Source organism: Netta rufina (assembly GCF_964035555.1).
Source record: "Netta rufina genome assembly, chromosome: 11".
Taxonomy (NCBI): domain Eukaryota; kingdom Metazoa; phylum Chordata; class Aves; order Anseriformes; family Anatidae; genus Netta; species Netta rufina.
The window spans coordinates 21,900,414-21,908,589 of NC_140134.1; positions in this window are offsets into that span (position 1 = coordinate 21,900,414).

Below are 8,176 nucleotides of genomic sequence, written 5' to 3' on the forward strand. Positions count from 1 at the left end.
GCTCCTGCTGGCTCTGCCCAGGTCCCACACACGCCACTTCAGTGCTTCTCCTGCAAAATGCATCTCCCCCTGCACTCGCTGCTCCCTCTTGGATGCTGGCTGATGGTAAAATGGGGTATGAAATTCCTGTGAATGGGATTGAGCTGTGGAAAGGAGCTTTGGCTCGCAGCAGACAGCAATCTGCACACAAATCCGGGAGCTGGGTCAGCTGGTTCTGCAGCCATGAAACACGAGCTTGGAGAGCTGTTCAGGGACAGATTTTCTCAGTCTCATCACTGCAAGAGACAGAAAAGCACCCATGGGTCAAAGCATCCTGGCAGCCTGAGACCTGCGCTGCAGAGAGCCCTTTCTGCTGCCCCTTCCGTGTGCTTCTCCACGATCCAGGCACCAGGACAGGCTCAAGGCAGGCACTGGGCAGGTCCCACAGCACAGGGCACCACGTCTCCCTCAGGACAGCACCTCAGAGCATCTGCACCTCTGCCCTGGTGCTCTCGAGGGGCACACATCCCTGCCTGGGACCTGCTGCTCCTGGATTGGTGCCCAAATGCAGGGCTGATACCAGCTGGGGTGACCCCACTGCCTCTGCACCATGCCTGGACATCCCAGGCAGCCTCGCACCGCACGTATGAGGCCGGGCAGAAGCACAGGTAAGCCCGCTGTAGCTCCAGTTCTGTTGGGGTCCAGTGAACTTGGCTGCAAGGACGTCCCAGTGCCATATTTTGCACCACAACAGCCAGCGCTGCGTCCACACCCACATCCTCCCCACAGTCCCAGCCTGAAGGAAAGCAGCAGGAGGCTGGCTTGCTTCAAAACTACTAGCTACGGAGACCTGGAAAACACGGGGTGGTATAAAGCAAGCAGTGAAAAGCATTTAAACCGAGGACTGAACAATCTTACACAAAATAAGAGTATTAAACAAAAAGAGAAGCTCAGGAGAGCATGTTCTGGTGCAGAACCTTTCCTTCTGCAACCTTTGCCACAGCAAACGAGCCCCTCCACCTCATGCTTTCCCAGTAAAATTGGCAGGTGTGTAAGATGTGCTCTAGCTGCACGTAAGTGGAAAGAGAGGAAGAGTTTTCCCCTATTTTGCATGCTCAATTACTGTTTACAGGGATCAGGCTGGGAGAAAAACCTCGGGTACTGTCCAAGCCACATTCGTCCGTCATCGCCCCATCCAGCATCAGATCCTGGTGGTAGCTGCTCAGGGCTGGGCCCCTGCCTGCCGTACATCCCCCCCAGGTTTAGGGCTGCCGTGCCGCCTGGGTCTGTCATCCATACCAATGGGGGAAAGAAAATGGGTTGTACTTTGAACGAAAGCTGAAGTCCTGGAGCACAAGACCCAGACATCGTGGAAGAGAGCCTGTTGCCAAGCCGCTATAATCCCAGCACTTTCCCCCGCTGTATTTAGCATTCCTGATCATGGAATTTGGACCACGCTAATGCTGATTAACACTCTGTGTTAGGTCGCATGAGCTTTTCTCCAGCCATGGCAGAGGACAGCCACCTACCCTTCATATTTGCTCAGCATCTGACTGAGCACGCTGCTCTAGCCCTTGCCAGCCAAAGCCACCAGGAATGAAAGACCCCTTAAATGTTTAACTGGTCCCGACATGGCTCAATTCCTAAACACAGAACGGTGTCCTTCTATAAACCTGGATACCAAGGTTGGGATCGCACTGATCCCGGGGTGGGAAAGCTGCAGCAGGCGATTGGGACGAGGCACGGGCGGCAGGAGCCGACACGAGTGAGCGCAGCGCTTTTAGTGATGGAGCTCTGGTAACCGCCGGCCCATAAATAATGCAGCTAATTTTACACCTGCACTCATTCTTCCACGCTAGACATTCAGCACGGATACACTGCGGCCTAAAATTAGAGCAGGTTACAGACATGGTCTTTAACATGTTAAAAGTAGAAACATGCCAATGGACGCAGCGTTCTCAGCCCGTCTCTCCAGCCTGTTTCCACTCGGGGCGGGGAGAACATACCAGACACCGCTCTGGGCATCTCCTGTTCCGCAGGGCTTTTCCATCCTTCAGCGTTTTGTTACAGCGCCGTGGCTGTGGGATAAATCCAGCACCGTGTGGGAGCGTGTAACCTGCCAGGCTCTGAGCATCGGCCACCTAAGCCTTCAGCCACCTCTGCCCGAGGCATGCGTCATGACACAGCAGTTCTCCAGCAGAATTATATCATTCAGCCTCCTGGGATGGGGAGAACACCTCCAGCACGTGTAACTACATCTGGGTGCAAGGAGCTGTTTGGTCACAGGAGCACCTCTGCAGTCCGGAGATGAGAGGAGCGGTTTTGGGGAAGCAGACGGGAGGGCTGGGATGGAGCTCGAGCTTGGTGGCAGTGCCCATCCACCTGCAGCCGGGGTTTTAGGGCAGGACCAGCGCCGTGCTCGTCCTGGCGTGTGGGCAGCTGAGGTCACAGCAGCCACGCAGGTTGAGCCGGGGCAAGGAGACACATCAGGCCAAATTACGGGGAAGGGCTTCTGATGGGAAACTCCCGTGAGAAAGAATGAACGCGAGAAGCAACTCCCCAGCCGCTCCCAAGGGCTAATTGCTGAGAGTAATGAACCGAGAGGCAGGCAGGGAAGGCCCCAGCAAGTCATTAGCCCTCAGCTGGAAGAGGATCGTGGCCCTCCCTGCAGCTGGGCCCAGGCGGAGCCCCCGGGCTCCCCGTGGGGCAGGGGCTCCTGCTCGGCAGCCCGGGCACGCTTGCCTGGGTGCGGTGCCAATACCAGCCCTGGGCAGGGCCGGTGGCAGAAGCAGGACATCCAGACAGACGAGGGATGCCGGCTGTGGGGTGGAGGACAGGGTGTGCTCTGCCAGGGGTCCCATGGCATCCCCCATGCTCCTGGTGTCCCCTGGGACCGAGAGCAGAGGAGGGCACCCACAGGGTTTGCCCGTGGTGCGGTGTGAGGGCCTGGCTCGGCCTCGTCCCCAAGCACCAGCGAGCAGTGATGTTGGGGCTCAAAGCACAGGGCCCTTTGAACCCCCTGGGGTGCAAGCTTGGGACCCACAAGGGCTGACAAAGGCGCTGTGATCGGGGCTGGCCATGGGGGCCATCGCTCAGCCCGCTCCCACAGGGAGCTCGGCAATAAAGACAGGGCAGATGAGAGAAGGGCAGAAGCTTCGTTAGTCCCAACGCAGAGAGCTGGGCCAGGGGACCATAAATCCCTCTTGTTTATACAAAAAAAAGGGGCCGCAGGGTTTTCCACTCTCCACCCAATTAAAAAACAAAAGCGGGGAGTGGAGCTGCTGATAACGCAGCCGGAGGCCGTCCTGCTTTTACCTCGGGGCTGTCGCAGGGCCAGGAGCGGCTGCGGCCTCGCTGCTGCTCCCAGTTTCGGGTGAGCCCCATCCCCGTCCATCCAGGACCTGGTGAAGCCGATGTGGGGCCAGTGCAGGAGGCAGTTTTGGGCAGAAGCCGTGCGGTCAGGAGCCCAGCACCACCTCCACGGTGCTCAGCGCGCTGCGGCCCGAGAGGTGGCGGCCCTGACAGTGACGGGTAGCGACGTCCAGCAATAACAAATGCTGCAACAGGAGAAATATTCTTGGAACAACAGCTAGCAGCTCTGCCAGGAGCCATCCCCACTTTGGGACCAGCTGATATTTCACTTCCAGTGTGTGCTGGCAGCGTGGCTCTGCCTGGCTCCGGTGTGGGCAATCCTCACCACCAGCACCCACGTCCTCACCAGGCTCAGTCCCTCATCCACGCAAGCACCATCCCCTGCTCCCTGGGCATCGTTCTGCCAGGGGGACGAGCTGCCAGGGACACAGGAACACTTTCGGCCATACGCAGCCTCCCCACGGGGCTTCTCCAGCCTCATCTGCGCTTCCCTGCCCTGCTGAGGGCTCTGGTGCAGGGGACAGGTGGCTGTGGGCTCCCTGAGCAGCCTCAGCCCCCTGGTTTTATGTCTTCATTGCTGCCAGCCCTGGGGAGGCCCGTGGGGCACCTGCTGCCCCCGTCCTCCCAAATTGGGACCCAGGTGGGAGCAGAAAAGGAGGTAGGGGGCAGGCAATGAGCCGTCAGGGCCCCAGGCATCGCTCCTGGCTGCCCTGCACCGGGGCAGAGGCTGCCCCATAATCCCAGCCCGCGTGTTTCCCAGCCCTGCCCAGAGCCCCAAAGCCCAGGGCATTTCCCAGCCCTGCCAGGGCACAAACACAGCCACAGGGACGCAGCCAGGCGCCGGGCAGCGCTGCCTCTCCTTGTTGTGGACACCGCCGGAGCCACCACGGCACCGTCCCCAGCTGAGCCCTCCTGGGCACGCGGGAGCCACCACAGGGCTGACAAAGCAGGTCTGGCACCAGCAGCACACGGGTTGAAATGAGACACAGATGCTGTTCCGAGGGCATGACAGCAGCGCGATCTATTTTTCTCCACTGACTTGTAATAAACATCTCCTTTGGCTCTAGGGGAACCGCAGGATTTCCTCAGCCGGGTCTGTGTTTGCCAGCTGCGGCTGCAGAGGGAGGGCAGCCCCCCGCTCCACCCCTGGCTTCCCACAGGAAACCTCCGCACCCCAAAACCCTGATATTTGGGTCCCCGAGCCCCCATGGGTCTGGGTCTTTGCCATAAGCCCTGCGGTTGGTGCCCAGCCCCATCCTGAACCCCCAGCACGGGGCTGGAGGAAGGCTGGGGGGTGGTGTGGGGGCAGCTGCCGGGACACGGCTGCAAGGCCCGGACCTTGGCATGCCGGGCATGAAACGCTCCCTGCCCACACCAAAGCTTTCAGCACTGTCATAAGGCAAACAAACCTTAACACAAAGGTATGCGCGGGCATGTCTGGGCACCCAGGCGCTTTTGCAAGCCTTACCAGGCAGCTAAGTGCCCCTGGAAAGGCTGCTGCGGGGCCGCGGAGGGCACCTGAGCTCTGTTGTGTGCTGGGGTTGAAGCGAGGCCAGGCTTTGAGTGCACAGCACGGGGAGAACATTTCAGCTCCCCACGGGGCCGGCACAGCCGGGTCCCTGCTGGGGCTGCACAAGGGGCCCAGAGCCAGCCCTGCCGTGCTCCCCATGTCTTGTCCCTCTGTGTGAGCACACAGGTCTTACGGCAAGAGAAATTTTCAGATGTTTTCTTTCTTTCTGTGCAAAGTGTTCCATAGAAAGAGAAGTCCCTAAAATGCTGGTGCCCCCTGCCTACCCTGTCCCCTCTCTGCAGGGTGGGCTCCCACAGCCACCCTGCCCTGGAGAGAGGGGCACAGGGGGGAGAAAAGGGTGAGAAGAAACCCAACAAAGAACTGAAAATGGCACGGCTGTGCACGTCATATGAAGAATTTGTTCAAATTCACAGCTTGAGCACAAGCTTTGCTGAAATTTCTCACATTTTCAATGACAAGCAGCCCCAAAATCAAGGTGGTTTCTCAGCAGCCTCCTCTCCAAAGCGCTCTCAGCAGGACGCGTTTGTCACATCCTGCGATGAGGCGGCGCGGTGACACGCGATGCTCGCAGCTGCACGTCTGGCAGGCTCGGGAAGCAATCCCACAGCATCATTTACTGCTCATCCTGAAATGAAAGCACTGCGGGGACAGAAGGGATGGTGTTGCCCTCCCTCCTTCATTAGGTGACACCGCGCTCTGTCACGGGCTTTGATCTCCCCAGGCTCTGGGCGATGTGCAGTTGCGTGTTTGTTTTCTCCAGCTCCATTACCTGCCCCGGCGAGGTAATGACATCCCTCCAACCCCAGGAGAAGGAAGCATTTCCAGGCTGATTTAGCCAGCTCCTGAAAGACTGCTTTAAATAAACTAATTAGCGAGCAAGCCTTCATTTCTAGATTTAGCAACATTCAGTGCAAATTAAAGGTGACGAGTGGCATCGGAGCTGAGCCGTGCGTGACCCTCGCTGCAGCGAGTGCTCTCCAAAGGCCGTGTGCCTGCGCGGGGCTTCGTGGCCATGGGGTGATGGCGGGGAAGGGCCGGTGCCAGGGGTAGGAGGTGAAAGCAGGAGGTGAGTGAGATGTGGAGCTGGTTGGGAAGCGAGGTCCAGGCAGGCAGAGTGCGCTGGTCGCAGTGCCGTGCGTTTTGGGCACCTCCCTCGCTCACAAGTAAGGGAGGTGCAAAGGCTGCAGTGCACCAAGAGGGGAGCTGGGCTGGTAAAAACTCCGGGTGCTGCAGCCCCTCTCCCTCCCTGCCACAAAGCAGCTGGAGAAATCTGATTTACTTGGACTGAAGGCGATTACGGCTGCTTGACACCCAGGGAGGCAGCAGGGCCAGCAGGTCCCGTGCTGGCATGCCGGTGGGGGTCAGGGCAAAAAGGGCTGGGAGTGGGGGCGCGGGGCGGTGTTTGGCAGGGGGCACCTGCGTGGCCTTGGAGGGATGGGTTTGGTGCTCGGGAACACGCTCTGCAGGTCGCTTGCCACGTTTTTCCACATTTAGCTCACTAATTCCACTTTGTGTTAGTGATTAGCAGGAGTGACTCGGGCAAGGCTTTGAGTAATCCCCACGGACGGCATTAGAGCACCCGGAGAGCCCATTGGAGGTGAGAGGGAGCCACACGCAGACTTAATGGACTTTGGCTCGAGCCCTGCTGGGGCTGCGTGGGGGATCCATTAGCTCTTTACTCCCCGGTGTAAGCGCCTTAACGCCGGGGTGGGTGGGTGGATGCCATCAGCTCCAAGTTCTGCTGGCACCCAGGGCACACATCTGGGGGGGAAGCACTTCCCTGGGAAGATGCCACGGCTGAGCACAAAGCCATACAAAGCACGCTGCTGCCTCCCATCCCGTGGGGTGGTGAGGCAGGGCCAGAGCAGCTCTGGGCTCTGCTGTGCTGGGAAGACCTCAAAGTGCAGCAGGAAAACAAGGAAACCACCCCCAGGCTGGAGTAAAGGAAGGGAAAGAGTGACGTAAGGAAAAGGTGATGTAGAAGGGGGTGGATAGGGTAGGAAGGGTGTTTTTAGTTTCTCCCTGCTCTGGCAGTAATAGGTGATAAATTATATTAGTCTCCCAATGCTGAGCATGTTTTGCCAATGATAACTGGTAAAAAAAAAAAAAAACACAGCCCAAGGTCTTAGGTGCAAACATCCTACAAACAGGAGCAAGAGGTTGGTTTCAGTCTTTGGGTGATTTGGCAAAGGATAAACCTTCATTCAAACTCAGAATAAAATCTTGGCTTTTCTTCTGGGTAATGGCGATGGTAAATAAGGAGCAGCAGCCAGTTAACCTCGTGAAGCTGCTCATTAAAGGCTGAGAAAACGAAAGGATTGTAACAAGGATTGTAACAAGGATTGTAAGAGCACCAGGCAGCAAAGGGAGCACCCAGCTCCTCCCGCATTTGAATTTTACACCCAGCTCCAGGCCCTCTGCTCCCAGCAGCAGGCAGCAGCACCCCAGGACACCAGCGCTAGGCTGGGAGCTGCCTCGGCCCTTAGCAGGATGCTGACCCGTCCCGAGGGATGCTGATCCATCCCAATCCACCCCTGCTCCATCATCCCAAGGCTGCAGCTGCACCCCAGCGCTGCCTCGGGGTTTCCATGGCAACTCGCGGTGTAATTGCTCAATATTGTTCTTTTCCATTTAACAAGAGATCCCTGCTGCTCCTTGCAATAGCTCATTATCTCTTGTGCTCCAAGAGCCCATCCCTGAAACAGCAGCGCTCTGTACGGAATAGGATCGATTTCGTAAGCCTTTGTGTTTGGGTACAGAAGGGCAGACAGAGGGTGACCTAACCCAGCTGGCTTCCTCTCAAGGCTCCTAACAAAGGACAGAGACAGCCCCCCGAGAACCTGAGCCTGCTCCCGTCACCCCATGGCGCAGAGCAGCCCCTTCCCATCCCTCCAGGCCCCCTGTGCAGGATGAGGAGCGGCAGCAGGGTCCCGCAGGAAGGGCTCGCTCCCACCCTGCCCTTTGGCAGGGCCCTTCACGGCTCCCCAGGTGCTGTGCTTTCCTGCAATAACACTGCTGATGAGAACCTGGTATTTTGCCTAGAAAAAGCGATTACTTAGGTCACAGCCCAGCCGTGCAATGCTTTTATCCGTCTTTTCAATGCCTTGCTCGGTCCTGTACTCACCCCGAGCAGCACTGCTCTGCTGAAAGCTCTCCTGCTGAAAGGGGGGCACAAAGCATGCGAAGTGAAATGCAATGCTCAGCTGTCCCCATGGGATGAAGCTGTTCACAGGAGAATTCCAGATCCTGTCCCAGATACACAATCAAGGTAAGAAAGCCTTTGGCACACAAAGC